This window comes from Pleurodeles waltl, chromosome 8 (genome assembly GCF_031143425.1).
Source record: "Pleurodeles waltl isolate 20211129_DDA chromosome 8, aPleWal1.hap1.20221129, whole genome shotgun sequence".
NCBI lineage: Eukaryota > Metazoa > Chordata > Amphibia > Caudata > Salamandridae > Pleurodeles > Pleurodeles waltl.
The window spans coordinates 100,329,179-100,346,544 of record NC_090447.1 but is presented as its reverse complement, the minus strand read 5'-3'; the positions used below and the strand labels follow the sequence as shown (position 1 = coordinate 100,346,544).

At 47.0% G+C, this 17,366-nt stretch overlaps 1 protein-coding gene across 1 annotated transcript in view; it reads left to right on the top strand.

Moving 5' to 3' along the window:
• The window catches only part of PLEKHB1 (pleckstrin homology domain containing B1), a 250,886-nt gene that overhangs the window by 206,866 nt on the left and 26,654 nt on the right, over nucleotides 1-17,366 (top strand). The window lies entirely within an intron of this gene.

Here is a 17,366-nt window from a genome sequence, read left to right as displayed (position 1 = left end):
CACACACCCTTTGTCTCTCTCAATTTGAATCTTTTCACATTCCTTTACTTCCCCTTCCCTCTCATCTTCTCTCTGTCTTCCTTTCCCTCCAGCTTTCTCAACTTCTGTCTTTCTCCTTTCTTGTCTCCCTATTCCTGACTCCCTCCCTCTCTTTCTTTCTTCCCCTCGCTCTCTCTCATCTCTCTTCTGTTTCATTGCCTGTATCTTACTTTAATTTAATAACACTTTATTGACATGATCAGTGCAGTACAAATTGTCATGAAATCACAGGTATATTATACAGGGATTTTAGAGTTGCTACTAAAGAACATGCTAAATGAGAACTGTGTTGCCCTTTCTGTCAATTCTGAGATTTCCAACAGTTCATCAAGCCCTGTGAAGGCACCGTAGACATGTGCCATTTCATCATGTATGGGGGGTCTTTGGCTAGTAGCAGTATTTCTTTTTGCACAGAGTTCAGGTCAAGAATTTTGCATATATGACCTGGCTCTGCTAGTTAGGTTTGTCTGCTATGCCGTTTCTGATTGCTGACCCTGTATTTGTTCATCTTCAATTGCCTGTATTTAGGGTACTGTGAGTAGGTGAGAGCTGGGGTTGGTGATTAACTGGGATGTGAGCCCTGGTCAAACAACAATCTCAATCCTTGGCAGGGTAAATCACAAAACGTCACTAAATCAAACTGTGCTCAACCTTGGGTATTTTGGCACAAAAGCAGTCTGGCTTAACTTGGAAACAATGTGTAAAGTATTTATGCAGCACACAAACACTAATAAAGTGACACCAAAACCACAAAATCTAATCAGTACAACTGAGGTTCTGAATTTTTTAAGTTTGTAGAAAAAAAATAGCTTTTAAAATATCAGAGCCTCACCTGCTAACATCTAGATCAAAGTTGAAAAATAAGGTCCACTGCGATGGAGCGCAGTTCAGATACAAGAAGTGAATAGGGCCCGGTCAGCACCTGCCTTTGAACTTTGAAGAATATCCATGGTCCAGAACTGTGAGGCACCACTTGAGGGGCGGTGGGGTTCAAGACTTACTCAAGCTTGGTCCAGGTGCGGCTTAAAGATGATAGGGGCTTTTTTTGTCCCTGTTGCTCTGTACAGGAGGGGCAGCAAATTAGCCCTCTGAGGGTTCAAGGCAGGCTCCAGCCAGCAAAGCGGTCCTTCCAGGTAGAGCAAAACAGTGTTGCAGAGTGTGTAGCAGGTCACAGCAGCAGGAAGATCCAGAAATGAACTGAAGAGTGGTTACGTAAGTCCTTTTGATATACCCTGGTGTCCTTCTTCTGGAAGGTGGGAGAAGCTTCTAGAAAAAGTGCATGACATTTCTTGCCTACCCTGCCCTGACTCCAAGCTGGCTGCAGTGACAGTGTGTAGGTCTTAGGCCCTTTGTGTGAAGGCAGAGCACACCCTTTTCATTTGCAAGTGGGGCGGTGCTCAGCTGCGCCCCCCCTTTTCCTGCAAGCAGATGGCCTATTGAGGCACACCTAATCCCTCTATTGTGTTACTGGAAGGAATTGACAGTCGGTCAGTTACATCCAGTCATGTGACCCAAAACAGGCCGCAAGCACAAAGGACTAAGGGAGGTAAAATACCAGCTTTCTAAAAGTTACATTTTCAAAATTGTAATGAAAAACCTGACATTACCATTAACCAGTTCGCTGCCAGGCCTTTTCCCCCCTACTGTGCCAAGTCTTTTTTCGGCTATTTGGGGTAGTTCGCACTTAGGTCCCCATAACCTTTTGTCCACATAAGCTATCCATGCCAAACTTGCGTCCGTTTTTTCCAACATCCTGCGGATTCTAAAGGTACCCTAGAAGGAAACCGAGAAATTAGCCAAAATATAGCTAAAATTTGGGTTTTGGGGGGAAAATGGGAAAAAGTGCTGCAGAAGAAAGCATCTGTTTTTCCCCTGCAAATGGCATCAACAAAGGGTTGGGGTGCTAAAATCACCATCTTCCAAACTTTCAGGAACAGGCGGACTTGAATCAAAAAAACAAATTTTTCTACACAGGTTTGGCATTTTACTGGGACATACCCTATCTTTACTACTTTTTGTGCTTTCAGCCTAGCTATTGACAGAAATGGGTGTGAAACCAATTGTGGATCCTGGACAGCTAAACATTTCTGAACAGTAAGACAAAATTCTGAATTCGGCAAGCGGTCACTTGTGTAGGTCCTTCAAGGTTTTCTTATAGAAAGTAAAACTTGAAATAAAACAATATTGAAATTGAGTTGAAAAAAAACCATATCTTTCTATGTTTGTGTTCTGTACCTTTTATCAACTATGGCAGATTTTTGAAAACTATATACCATTAGGTTTGCTGGACCCTTCTGATTGCAGGGATATATAGGGCTTGTAGGTTCACCAAGAATACAAGGTACCCAGAGCCAAATAAATGAGATGCACCTTGCAATGGGTATTCATTGTATACCGGGTATACAGCACAAGATATGGAGTTTAGAAGCAGTGGTTATTTGCACATCTCTGAATTCGGGGGTACACATACTAACATGTGGGTTACAAGGCATTTCTCACAATGACTTCTTTCTTACTCACTGTTTTACATTTGGAAGGCACAAATGTAGAGAAAGAGAAACGTCTCCTGATAAAAATGGTACCTCACTTGTGTGGGTATGCCTAGTGCCTAGCTGTGGATTTTGGGCTCTAGCTTAGCCAGCACTTAGAGACACCTAGCAAACCTCTACATTTTTAAAAACTAGACACCTAGGGAAATCAGGGAGGGGTGCCTTGTGGGACTCTCACCAGGTTGTGTCACCCAGAAACAAAAGTGAGGTATCATTTTTATCGGGAGACCGGGGGGAACTTTGAGTGGTAGGAAATATCTGGTTTATTTCTTTTTTAGGGGAAATTATGGCACAGAAATGCAAGGAAAATGTGTGATTTTTAGTCACATTTTTAAATTGTCAGGGCAGTGTGGGTAAGAAACCTGTTGGGATCCACAAGAGGCCTTCCAACCACCCTGTTCACCCCCGCGTGTCTAGTTTTTGAACATATTTAGAGTTTGTAGATTTTCCCTAGACAAGAAGCAAACACGCTACCAAGTCTGTTACTTCTGTGATCTCCCAAACACTCAAATTGTGAAAAAAAAACGCACTTAGATTTTGTTAAAAATACCACTCACCCACCAACATAGTTGGTGGCATGCTTTATCATTGGGGTCCCACCCAAGACACCTAGAGTGTCAGGGGTGTGCTTTGACACCTTATTATAGCAGAGAGGGCTTTTTCTTGAAAACAGACAAACTGGATGGATTTGCCACAAGGGTGAGTGATGGTTCGATTGATCAAATTTTATTTACAAGAGATTTCACAAAAATGAAATGCACTTTTAATGACTGAAAGGCCAAAAAAACTGAACCAATGACTCGCAGCTCGTGAGCTGTAAAGCCACGACAGGGCACTAACAGCTTTACAGACCATTTCCACTCCTTTCATACGTGACACACACAAGATCATTCACACCACTAGCCGGGGGCTCAGCACATTACAACATTCACAACAGGAGACAATGTACACCCTGGCAGATAAAAACAGAAAAGACAATTATTCAACCATATACTCATTGAGTACACAGACACACTGTTTGGATCTGGCACTAGGGTGAGTGATGGATCAATAGATCAAATTTAATTAACAAGATTTCACAAAAATGAATGTACTGGTAATAATTGAAAAGTCAAACAACTGAACCAATGACTCACAGCTTGTGAGCTATAAAGCCTTGTCAAGGCACCAACCGCTTTACAGTCCATTCACACACCTTTCATATGTGACACGCATTCACGCTGCCAGCAGTGGGCCCAGAAAATTACAACACTCACATCGACAGACAACACCATTCCAGGGCCTATCACTTTCATACGCCCACATGCCTGACACAGCAATCACATCTGCTGATGGAGTGTGTGGATTGACATTTGGCTAGCAGTGTATTGACCAGCAGCAAGTCACTACTTACACCTCCAGCCAAGTGCCAGCTCACACACACCGCCAGCCGAGCGCCAGTCCATACACACCGCCAGCCAAGCACCACTTAACGCACTGCGCCAGCCAAGCGCCATTCCACGCACAGCACCAGCCAAGCACCACTCCACGCACAGCGCCAGCCAAGCGCCACTCCACGCACAGCGCCAGCCAAGCGCCACTTCATGCACACCACCAGCCAAGCGCCGCTCCAAGCACAGTGCCATTACATTCTTTTTTTTATATGGGGCAGTAAATATGAATTTACTTCCAGATACCTCTTTGGGCACAGACTCTACATTCCTTAGTGGGAAAGTCTTTTTTGGGCATGGGAGGAATGTGATCAGGAAAGTGGTGATCTTTCAATCTAGCCACATCCTCCACCACTGCTTCTCTAGGAACTCTTGCATGTTCCACTACAACAAGGCTGCCTATCACAGACTCCTGAAACTCAACAAATGATATCTTGGACTCTGGAGAACAATCCTTGAATACAAAAAAGCATTGAAGGTTGCTAAATTAAGGAAATGGATAGCCAACTTCTTATACCAAATGTATGTCTTATGAACAGCAGTGCAAGGTTCCAACCTCTGATTTACTTTATCTACATCACCCATGTGCTTATTGCAGTCTAAAACGCACACAGTCGCAGTGCAATTGTGCAGCAGTAATGCTCAGAGACAGCGGAGGAAAGGAAAACCTTTTCCACCTATGCCTCTCTGCGCCCCCCCTCCCAACAAGAGAAACTCACCTGATTTCTCCTCGCCGCACTGGAAGCAAATGGCTCCCAGCTCGGTGGGGGCGACCTCTAATGATGTCAGCGCATGGCATGTGCTGACCTCATTAGATGCCACGGAGAGGGTCGGGGACTTACGCTGCAATCCCTGCCGTGGAGTTGTGGTTAGGCGGCCCACGGGGAGAGCTGGTGCTTTCCTGTGGGTCAGTGCCAGGACATAATGGTTACACCCTCGGACCAGCAGCGCTGCAGCCGAGGACATAATCATTACGTCCGTGGCACAGAAGTGGTTAAAGAGGATTTGCCATTACACTTTCATAGATGCCAAACATGATATAGCTCCTTTCTACCGAATGAAAATAAAAGCTCATTAAATGTAATAAGGAATCTCCAATGTTATCGTATAGGAGGAGTGGGCCTCACAGTAGTGAAACACAAATTTAGAAGTTTTTTACTACCAGGACATGCAAAACTTAAAAGTACATGTCCAACCTTTAAATTACAATGCACCCTCCCCTATCCGCTACATAGGGCATATGTTAGGGGTGACATATGCAATAAAAGGGGAGTTTAAGGCTTGGCAAGGGTGCTACAATGTCCTCTCGAATTAGCAGTTTAAAACTGTATTTAGGCTGCAATGACAAGGCTGGGAAATGTTTTAAGGTGTTACTTATGTGGGTGGCATAATAAGTGCTCTAGGCCCACTAGTAATATTTAATGTGCGGACTCTTAAGTACATGGTATACCCCTCTACAAGAGACTTTTTTAGTAAATTATATATGCCAATCAGGTGAAAACCAATCAAACCATATTTAGGGGAGTGAGGACCTGCACTCTAGCACTTGTTAGCATTGGTAAAGGGCAAGAGCCCTAAGGCCAACAAAAACAGATTTCAGGGGAAAGTGGGGGGTGGCTTCATGCTGTCAAAGATGGCCGCCAGAGCTCTAGTCTCTAGCCTTGGGAGTGAAGTCACCCTGCACCCCCAACCGCCTGAACCACCACTGCTGTCTGGTGGAGCGGTGATCCGAGGGATGCTGCTGGACTCGGAGGCCAGCCCCAAGGGGGACTAGAAGGCAGGTTGGATGCCCTGGGACCAGTGAGAACCAGTGCCAGGCGAGAGGAAGAGCGGTGAGGAAGTGCCTTGTGTGGTGAGAATTGCTGTGGTACTGCTTGGATTTCCAAGTGAATCGAGGATGTTTGTGACGGTCCACTGGGGTCACTGCCTGGGGTGGGCTTTCCCCAGTTGGAGCTGGGTCTACGGGGAGGGGTGCTGAGGAACTGGCTCACTTGGGGCAGAGGACTGGCCTGGGGGTTGGGGCCTAGCGCATCCCTGCATAAGGTGGCTCTGAGATGTCAGAGGGACCACAACGACGAATGGGGATACAAGAAGCCCAGATAGACTGCTAGAGTGGTTTTCACAGGGAACAGAACTCTATGGTGTGTGTGGGGCTCCGGCCCAAGTCTCCATCAATGAGACCTAAGGTGCCGAAGATCGGACCGGGGATGCACCTGGACAGAGGAAGTTGGAGACAGAGGATGGGACACAAAATCTTCCCTGGAACAAAAAATTGCAGTGGTAGCCCTGGATCTAGGGCTTTTGAGAGCCGGCCTATTGTGGCCCGCTTACTCAACTTTTGATATAGAGATCACATCCTGCAAGTGACCCATTGTAGATAGAGGACAACCTAGTGAACATATACCCAGACTATACCACGGTAGTACAGCACTAACGAGAATCCATTTTGAGTGTAAGGAGGCATCTCTAGGCCACCAAGATAGAGTGCTGAGGGAGGACCTGCATCACCTTGTATACCAGGAGGCAAGGACACAGTTCCGGGTGAAACAAGGTAGACTCTATCAGGGTGGGGGGACAAGGTAGATACGTTATTTAGCATGCCTGACCAAAAGTGATGAAGGGCAAAGATGGATTTCTGCCATAGATTTGGAAGCAGGGGAGTGAGAGGAAAACCTGGTAATGGTGGACCAGGCCTTTGCCACACATCTGACCAGCCTGTGCCATACGTGGTGAGGGATGGAACAGTCTTATCTGGAAAATTTCATCAAGGACATGTCAACATCCAAACTCCAGATTGAAGCAAGTTGCTCCCTGGAAGGTGATCCAACCGAAAGAGACAATTCTGACACCTTGCAACAGATAAAAAATGATAAATCCTCAGACCCCAAAGGCCTGTCACCAGAATTTTTCAAATGTGTCAGATCCCACATAGTGGGTCCGATCTGAGCAATGTTAAACAGAGCTAAGTAGGAGGTCGTTCTGCGATGGGCAACTGTAGTCATGATCCATAAGAAGGAGTAGGCACCGGAGGTCTGTGTCTAATTTAGGCCAGTGTATCTCCGCAACAATGAAACCAAAATGTTGGCGAAGGTGTTAGCCAACCTCTTAATGGAGGTGGTAGACACCCTGGTGGTGCCTGACTAATCTGGCTTTATGCCCTATAGAGCCACACGGCATAATTTGCGCAGACTGGCAGGTTGTCTGGCTCGGAGCGACTGAATTGAGGAGCCAACTATTTCAAAGGCATTCAACTTGGTGAAGTGGCCCTATTTAAATGAACAACTCCTAAAAATGGGGATAGGCCCCTCCTTCCCGGCTTGAGTGAGGTTGCCATACACAGACACCATTGCAAGAGTTAGGCAAATTGGGCTTTCTCCAAAGAATTCCAACTCGGCTGAGGCACCTGGCAGGGATGTCTGTTGTTCAGTCTCCTCTTCATTTTGGCGATCAAGCCCTTGGCCTGCTGGCTATGGAAGGACTCACTAATGAGGGGTATTCTGTGGGATGGGGGTGGTAGGACATTGTCTCCCTCTATGCAGATGTTGTCCTGCTGTACCTGGCTGACTCAGATTGCTCCATTCCCAGAGTGTTAGAGAGGTTGAAGGTATCTGGCTCTTACTCATAGAACTACATTAACTGGCGCAAATCAGTTGCATTCCCTCTGATGGAGAGGGCAGTGTTGGGAGCTGAAATCACCCCATGAAGTGGGAGCCTATAGGTTTCCGGCGCCTTGGAATCTTCATAACCCGAGACTGGGAGTTGTTCCACAAGGAAAATCTAGGGAAAATCCTGGCGTCATATAGAGCTGGTGTGGCCCACTGAAGCAGACTCCCCATGTCTCTGATGGGCAAAGTAGCCCTTTATAAAAAGATTTATTTGCCAAAGTTCCTGTTTATCCTGCAAAATACCCCATTTGAGCGGTCAGTGGTGGATATGACGCAAGGTCTGTGGAATGGGGGACCGCCAAGCAAAGCATGGTCTTCAGTCACTAAAAAGCCCTTGGAGGGCGGAATTGTTCTCCCTGATTTGAGGGTGTATTACTGGGTGTCGCAACTACAGATTATCAATGACTGGGTATTTGCCTTTCTGTAGGAGCCCTCCGTATTCACTCATAGAAGAGTTATGGACCCGAAGGGATACGTATGTCGCTGCTGTAGCTAGCGGGGATCACGGCCCTGCCAACCCCTACCGCGGTGGTTATCCGGCTGTGGCACAAAGCATCCCAGGCCCTCAGCTGCAAACGCAAGTTGACTATGGAAATGCACTGTGGGATTCCGAGCTTCTGAAAGGACCGCAGACCATAGAGAGCTATAGGAAATGGAAACAGTTGGGGAAATCGAAGGTAGGTGATGTCTCGTGGGATACAGATATAATACCCATCTCTGAAATGCAGGAACAAATGGGGCTGACAGGGACCAAGTATCTCAGGTTTCAGCAATTATGTTTTCTCCTGCAAGATCATCGAGAGATGCTACGGGAGGTGCCGGAGGGGACCCCTATGGTACTCAGAGTCTTGGGTGCGTCCCTGGCAAGTCATGCCATGTCCAGAATGTACTCCTCCCTCTACATTAACAGCCTTCCACCCCTGAAGGGACTCAGGGATAAATGGGAGTGCAATCCTGGCAGGTTGGAGGACGATGACTGGGTAGTGTCATGCCACTAACCCCGGGAGGTGGCCATTAAGAGCTGGCTTTTGCCTAATTCCGCTAAAAATTCTGCATAGAGCATATTATACGAGGACTAAATTGTTTCGTATAGAACTAATCGACTCGGATCTCTGCTTAAGGTTGAGTGGGCAGAGGGGTACCTTGATCTACACACTGTGGGGTTGCCCCAAAATACAGGTGTTCGGGGGTAAAATAGGTCACAGGATCTCAGCAGTCTTAGAAGTCACACTCAAGCTCACCCCCAACTAGGTCAGTGGTCTTCAAATTGGGCGGCAGGCCCCCCTAGGGTGGCCTCAAGTGATCCCAGGGGTGTGCTAGGCTCTGACCAAAAGAAGCATTATGCAGATAACAGTGCTTTTTTAAAGCAGAGAAACATTTATTGCATTTTTTTAAAAAGGTAACAGAACGTAACTGCAATGTTTAAATAAGTCTAGACATATTTAAACATTGCCAACGTAATAAAATAATTGTGAGAAAGTCTGAGGGGGGGAAGGGGTTTGGCATGAAAAAGTTTGAAAACCACTGCCCTAGGCATATTGGGGGAACAGACACTACACCGTTGTACACTGCTGTTCTGAAAAGTCACCCTTATGGTGGCGAGACGAGATGTGATCAGAAATTGGGGGCAGGAAGGAATCCCATCAGTACATGTATTGGAAGCGAACGAGGGCTGAGAATTTGTGTACTAAGCGTTGGGATTCCCATGAAAATTTGAAAAAATATGGGGACCCTGGAGAGCTACCGAAGATGTAGGGCCACCACTGTAGAGTTGAAAAGAGATTGTTCCAGAGGAAGGGATTGACATGGAGAACTGGCTGCAGGGACAGGGAGGGCAGGCAATACCTGCTAAATGGGGGTTCTTTTTTACTCCACTGCAAACGTGTAAAGTGCTGTTGAATGCAGTCAATATGGTATGATGGTTGGTATGCCTCAGTTTGTTTACTTGTATATCTTACATGCAAAATGTAATAAAAAGTATTATTAAAAAATGAATTTCAGAATAAAAATGGAGGTAGGTAGGCAAAACGTTTGCGGTAGGACCACTCTACGGCTGACAGGTCTAACATGTGTCCCCCTCAGCTGAAAGTGGGGAGAACTACCAAACCTCCTGGGAGTTCTTATCACTAAGGTGGAAGAACCTGAATAGATCATCAGCATTGGAGCGGTCAGACCCAGGACGGTGTTCCACTGTAAAGACTATTCCCTGTAGGGAGATGAACCACCTCATCAATTTTGGATTCTCACACCTCATTTGTATTAGCCACCTGAGGGGCCTGTGGCCTGTCTGAACCCAGAACTGAGTCCGAAACAAGTATGGTCTGCGCTTCTTCAGTGCCCAGACCACAGCAAAGGCTTTACTTTAATTAGCACTCCACCTCTGTTGTCTGGTAAGTAACCTCCTAGAGATGAAAGCTATAGGTTTGTCTAGACCTCATTGACCTGTAATAGCCCCTATGACATGCTCTGAGGCATCTGTTTTGACTATGAATTCCTTAGCAAAAAGAGTGGCCTTGAGCAGAGAGACTGTGCACATGGCCTGTTTGAGGGAGTCTAAGGCTTTCTGGCAAGCCTCCATCCAGATCACATTCTTGGGCTGCTGCTTGAACGTCAGCTCAGGCCAGGGGGCAACCTTGGCGCCATGCCTCTTGTCCACCCACCAGTAATGTCCTGTGAGCCCCAGGAAGGCCCTCACAGTCAGAGTTTTTGGGGGTTCCAGGCCAGGATACTTTCTATTTTGTCCTATAGGGGTTGCACCTTACCCCCGCCCACAAGGTATCCCAAATACACCACAGACCCCTGCCCTATCTGGCACTTCCTCGCCTTGATAGTAAGGCCTGCATGTTGCAGGGCCAGAAGCACCTCCTGCAGGTGAAAAAGGCGGTCCTCCCAGCTGCCTTTGAAGACAGCTGTATCATCCAAGTAAGCACTGGAGGTCTCCATACCAGCTAAGACCTGGTTCACCAGCCTCTGGAATGTGGTAGAGGCATTTTTCAGCCCAAAGGGCATAGATTTGAACAGAAAGTGGCCCACTCGTGTAGAGAAGGCTGACCTCTCTTTAGCCCCTTCTGTTAGGTCAATCTGCCAGTACCCTGAAGTTAAATCAAAAGTACTCGTGTACTTGGCAGCCCCTAATCTATCAATGAGCTCATCAGCTCTGGGGATGGGGTGAGTATCAGTCTGAGTGACTGAGTTGAGCCCCATATAGTCCATGTAGAACCAGAGTTCTGGGGCATTGCCTTGTGGAGCAGCTTTTGGTATCCGCATCACTGGGCTGGACCATCTGTTGACCCATGCACAGTTGCCTTAGGCTCACTATACAGGAGGCCATTCTCCTAATATATGAAGTGATTTCCAGAGGTATATGCTGCCTGGGCTTAAGCTTGCTGACTCATGCCCTCCAGACTTGGGCACTCCTTTTTTGCCTTACAAAACTCCTTCCTGATGGGTCCACCTTCTGCTTGCCATCCAGCAAACTCAGGTAGGTCACTAAGGGAGGCAACGTCCTCTCCTGGTAAGGTCCGGTACAGCTTCCTCTGGTGCCCCATCCACCTGTACCACAGGACATTCAGAGGCTGTGTTCCCTTTCCCCTCTTGGCAGCTGTCTGGGTCATTTTTCCAGACTCCAGTTCTCCTTGACTCCCCTCCTGGGCAGCCATGGACCTGGTGGTCACACAAACAAACTCAGGCAGCCCCAACATTTCAAAGTGAGACCTGAGCTCTGTTTCCTTCCAGGCAGTATGCTCCAGGTCATTCCCTTAGAGACAGTCCACAGGCCTGGCATGGCCAACAGCAACTTTCAGAAGACCTGGACCCTGCCGCGCCCCGCCACCCCATCCACCCACTTTACCCCCATCCTCCCACCTCACCCCCATTCACAGGGAATCAGAGCCACAGGGTAGTGGCTCTTCTGGTTGTCTGGTACTACAGACTGGTGGAATGTATTGGATAGTACCTTCTCTGAGGACACCAGATGACTCTGTTTTCCCTCAGAGCCTCCACCGTCTGGCCATTGATGATGACCCACTGCCTGTACTTGGAAGTATTGGAAGGCATGTAGGCTTTGGTCACCATCTCTTTGTCAACCAGGGGCACTAGGTTAACCTCACTGACCTCCCCCACCTCTTTCTTCTTGTGGGAACTCTGACCATCCATTTGGGAGTCCCCCTAGATGTCTTCTTGGACACTCTAGTGCTGACACATGGGCCCACTTCCTCAGCAAGCTTCCTGGGGTCAGTCAGCTTGCTGTCTGCCAGTTGTTGGAGCAGCTCTGTAAAACAGGTATTGAGCATGTGCTCCCTCAAAATTAGTTTGTACATCCCACTGGAATCATCCACTTGGCTGCCCCTCACCCAGCCCTTCAGTGCCTTGCTGGAATAGTCTAAAAAGTCCACCTGAGACTGCCTTGGGAACTTGTGGCTGTCCCCCTGAACCTCTGATGGTATTTCTCAGCTATCAACCCAAATTTAAAAAGAAGAATGGTCTTCATTGGGCATACTTGGTCTGATCCTCTACCTCAAGTGTAAGGAGTGTGTCCCTTCCCCCCTGTGGGCATGTACCCCCACAAACAACCTCCCTCCTCCCGTACTCCTCGGGAACCTTGTGTACCCTCAGAGCTACCTTGTATGCTGAGAACTGTTTATCAGTATCCTCTCCCACCACATAGCTAGGCACCAGATCCTTACCTCTCCAGTGGGCACCTGCTTGTACACTGCCACCAATGTTGTACTCCCATTTGCTTTTCTCTTATGTCTAGCTCGTTGAGACTGAGTTCATGGGCTATTCTCTTTCTTGTTGTGCTCTCCTCTCCTCATTCCTGTCCTCTACCTCCTCTGGGGTGAGACCTCTTGCAGACACACTGATCTCTACTCCCTCCTGGTCATCTGCTGGAGTTGAATGGGGCTCTCCTTGCAGCTCAGGACCGTGAACTGGCCACTCTCTCTCCTCATCCTCTGTTTTTGCACTCTGCTCCTCATTGCGATCACCACCATCTTCCCCTTCGGTGGACTGCCACCTCTGCACCTCCTCAAAGTCACTGAGGGCTACCTGGAGATTCCGTTTGATAGACCTCTGGTCCAATTTCAGTCCCCTCTGTAGAATTGCAGTAGCTCAGCCCTGCTGAGGGTGTCAGAGTTGCACAGCTCGATATCCATGGTGAGAAAACATGAAAGTAGGGGGCACTTCAATTTAGTAAAAGGAGGAAACAGGCAATGGAAAACTAAGAGGAATTTAAAAAGAGGTCACTGATGTCAAAATATTTATCTGGGATCTTCATGTAACACAAATCACTATATAATCTTCACAAACACAAGTCCTGATCCACACCACTGAACACCAATGTGAGAAATGGGGTTGTTGGTTGACTGGGGTTGAGCCCTGGGCAAGCAACAGCCACAATCTGTAGCACAGTAAACATTAAAAAGTCACTGAATCAACATGTGCTTAACCCTGGGTAGCTTGGCGCAAAAAGCAGTCAGACTTAACTTAGAGGCAATGTGTAAAGTATTTATGAAGCACACAAACAGTAATACAATAAAAATCCCACACCAATTTAAGAAAATATAATACATTTTAATAAATTATTTGACACCAAAATAACAAAACACCAGTCAGTATATCCAGAGTTTTAGTAAAAATGAGTGCCTAAAAGATCAAAGCGCCAACCGCGGTCATCTAGTTGCCCAAGACCAGGTCAAAGTCAGAAAATATGTCCGACCGCAAAGAAGCACAGTACGGATATATTAGAAATGGGGTCTATGGGTGTAGTGGTTTGCACCCTGTCCAAGTAGGGACCCTCACTCTAGTCAGGGTAAGGGTGTCACACAGCTAAGATAACCGCTGCTCACCCCCTTGGTAGCTTGGCACAAGCAGTCAGGCTCATTTCAGAGGCAAGGTGTAAAGTATTTGTACACACACAGTAACACAGTGAAAACACCACAAACGTACTCAACACCAGTTAAAAAAAATAGTCAATATTTACCTGAACAAGACCAAAATGACAAATATCCAACATACACAAGCAGAGTAATGAATTCTTAAAATTAAATCTCAGTAAAGCACTTAGAAACACCATAGCTCTACCTGGGGCTATCATGATGTCTTAACGGAGTTGTTCCCAACACTTCGACGCCACGCACGAGGGAGTGTGGGCTGGTCACGGAGTCACACTGACCCCAGGCACAGCACCTTTCAAAACAATGAGGAAACAAAGACTTTGCACAGTGTCAGGGAGCAGAGGTGTTGCTAGAGCCGGTGCGGCATTGTTTCCTTACTGCTACAGGGGAGGTGAGGCATCAGTTCCTTACTGTGATGCAGGGGAAGTGAAGCGTCGGCTCCTTGCAGTTGCAGGGGAGGTGATGCAGCACCAGTGGCGAGACATCAGTTCCTTACGATCCGTCGAGGTCGATGAATCTAGCAGGTCAAGGTGCAAGGCGGCGACTTTGGGTTCGCGATCACACCACGGAGCCACAGATGCTGCGCAAGAGTTTGAGTCAGGGGTCCCGGACGTCGAGGACATGGCACTCGGGACTTACGCTGTGCTGAGACTTCGTGGGTGCTGCGGCGGAATTGGGCCTGTGACATCAGTCACAGTCTTTGCACTCGGGGGGGGCAGGGTTCTGGTGCAGACAGCCGCGTGAAGTCAGACAGCGGCGCCGGTTCTGAAGTTGCTCTCGAGTTGATGTACTTGGTTTCTTCGTTACACCAGAACTTACTCCCAAGGGCCCAGGAACTGGATTTGGCACCACTTGGCGAGTCAGTACTCTTAGCAAGAGAGCCCAGGTCCTGGCAGATGAAGTCTTTGATGTTCCTGAGACTTCTAACAGGAGACAAGCTCAGTTCAAGCCCTTGGAGAACCTTTGGAAGTAGAATGGAGAAAGGAAAGTCTAGTCCTTTCACTCCCAGGACAGAAGCAGCAAACAGCAGGCTAGCGCAGCAAAGCAACAGGCAGAGTGGCAGTCCCTCCTTCAGCACCCAGCTTTTATTCCTGGCAGAATGTCTTCAGTCCACAAGAATTCTAAAGTTGTGGTCTCAGAGGTCCAACACTTATTCTCCTTTCTACCTTTTAAGTAGGCAAACTTTATAGGAAAGTCTTTGTAGTGCACAAGACCCTACCTTTCCTGCCCTGGCCCCAGACACACTCCAAGAGGTTGGAGATGGCTTTGTTTAAGGACAGGCACAGCCCTACTCAGGTGCAAGTGTCAGCTCCTCCCACCACTGTAGCTCAGGAAGACCCATCAGGATATGCCGGGCACACCTCAGCTCCCTTCGTGTAACCGTCTAGAGTGAATTCACAAACAGCCCAACTGTCATCCTGACCCAGGTGTGTATTCTACAGCCAGACAGAGGAACAGAATGGTTAAGCAAGAAAATGCCCACTTTCTAAAAGTGGCATATTCAAACTTACAATCTAAAAACAAATTTCACCAAAAGATGTATTTTTACATTGTGAGTTGAGAGGCCCAAACTCCATATCTTCATCAGCTGCCAATGGGAAATTATACTTAAAAGATATTTCAAGGCAATCCTCATGTTACCGTTTTGGGAGAGATAGGCCTTGCAATAGTGAAAACAGAATTTAGCAGTATTTCACTATCAGGACATGTAAAACTAAGCAGTACATGCCCTACCTTTTAAATACACTGCACCCTGGCCATAGGGCTGCATTGGGCCTACCTTAGTTCTGCCTTACATGTAGTAAAGAGGGAAGGTTTTGGTCTGGCAAGTGGGTGCACTTGACAGGTCGAACTGGCAGTTTAAAACTGCCCACACAGATACTGCAGTGGTAGCTCTGAGACATGTTTACAGGGCTACTCTTGTGGGTACCACAATCAGTGCTGCAGGCCCACTAGTAGCATTTGATTTACAGGCCCTGGGCACACACTGTGAACTAAACTAGGGACTTACTAGTATATCAAATATGCCAATCATTGGTAAATAAATCACCAATACAATTTAGACAGAGAGCAATCTTAACTTAGGAATGGTCAGCAGTGGTAAAGTGCCAAGTGTCCTAAAGACAGCAAAAACAAAATTTAGGACAGGATAAAAAAAGACAGGAGGTCTGAAGCTAAAAAGACATGGGAAAGCTTACAGAAAGAGCCATTTCCAACAGAATACTAGATGTAGTTTGGGCCTGGTCAGCAGTTCTCATTGGACTTGGATGAATTTCTGAGAAAAATGTTCTGAGAAGGTAAAGTTTAGCGGGACAAGGGCAGGAGGCATCTGGGGAGGGAGCACTGACCTCAAATAGGCGTGGATCAAAGCTGCAGTAAAGATTTCTGCGTTCAGACTTAGTCAAACATCTCAAGTGGCATGAGTCCGAGGGCAGTAGCTGAGGACAGTTCCATGAGGCCGAACACCCCGTTTCCGAAGGACTGCTCAAAAGGATTTGCTGCTGTGGAGAAGATTGTAGTGGGAGAAGTGGGGTGCATCATCAGTCAGGTGCATCATCCGACTGATGATGCACCGCAGGTGGATAGGCGAGTAGATTGGTTCTGGTCTTCTCCTGGTTCTTGGAGCAGTTTTTCCCCAAAATTTTCAATTTTGTAATTTGTCCATCTGAGCATCTTTTGTACCACAACCAAGGGTCCAGGACTGGTGGGGCACCGCATGGGGATTCAGGACCCACTCAGGCTGGGTACAGGTTCAGGTTCAAGATGGTAGGAACCTTTTGTTTTCCCTGTGGCTTTGAACAGGTGGCCAGCAAACTCTGGTAATCTTGGCTTCAGGTGAAAAATGCAGGATTCAACAGCAGGGCTGGCCTCTGAGAGTTCATGGCTGGCTCCAGGCAGCAAAGCAGTCTTGCAGAGTGCTAAGCAGGTCACAGCAGTAGGCAGTCCTTTAAGAGTCCTTCCAGAGGTCCAGGAATGAACTGAAGAGTGGCTCCTATTTTTATACCCTGGTGCCCTGCTTCTGGAAAGCTGAAAGAAACATCAAGAAAGTTTCTTTGAAGTGCATGGAATTTCCTGTCTCCCCTGCCTGGCTATAAGCTGGCTACATTGACAATGTGGAGGTGTTAGCCCCTTTGTGTGAAGGCAAAGCACACACTATTCAGTTGCAAGTGGGGCTGTGCTCAGCTCTGGTAGGAATTCACAAACTTTCAGTTACACCCAGTCATGTGACCCAAGTCAGGCTGCAGACGCAAAGGGCTAAGAGAAGTAAAATGCTGGGTTTCTAGAAGTTGCATTTTCAAAATTGTAATGAAAAATCCAACTTTACCATTAAAGAGGATTTGTCATGACAATTTCATAGATACCAAACATAACTTAGTTACGTTCTCCCATTGGAAATGAAAGCTTATTAAATGTAATAAGGAATCTCTAATGTTGTCCTGTGGTAAGGGTAGGCCTCACACTAGTGAAAAATGAATTTAGGAGTTTTTCACTACTAGGACTTGTAAAACGTAAAAGTATATGTCGAACCTTTTATTTTTTATAAACAAATTTTTATTGTTTTGAAAAGAAAGAAAAGGGGGGAGGGGAAAGCGGGTAGAAAAGAAATACAAAACAGCTTGCACAGGTAAGCACAGTGGGTTCCAAATTCAAACTACAGTGACATTTGACATTGAAACAGACCAGGCGATAGATTCGATCCAATTCTTTGAAATGTCGAACCTTATAATTACAGTGCACGGGTTAGTGCACACTAGTCCTTAGAGTAAGCCTACCACTATCTATAAGACT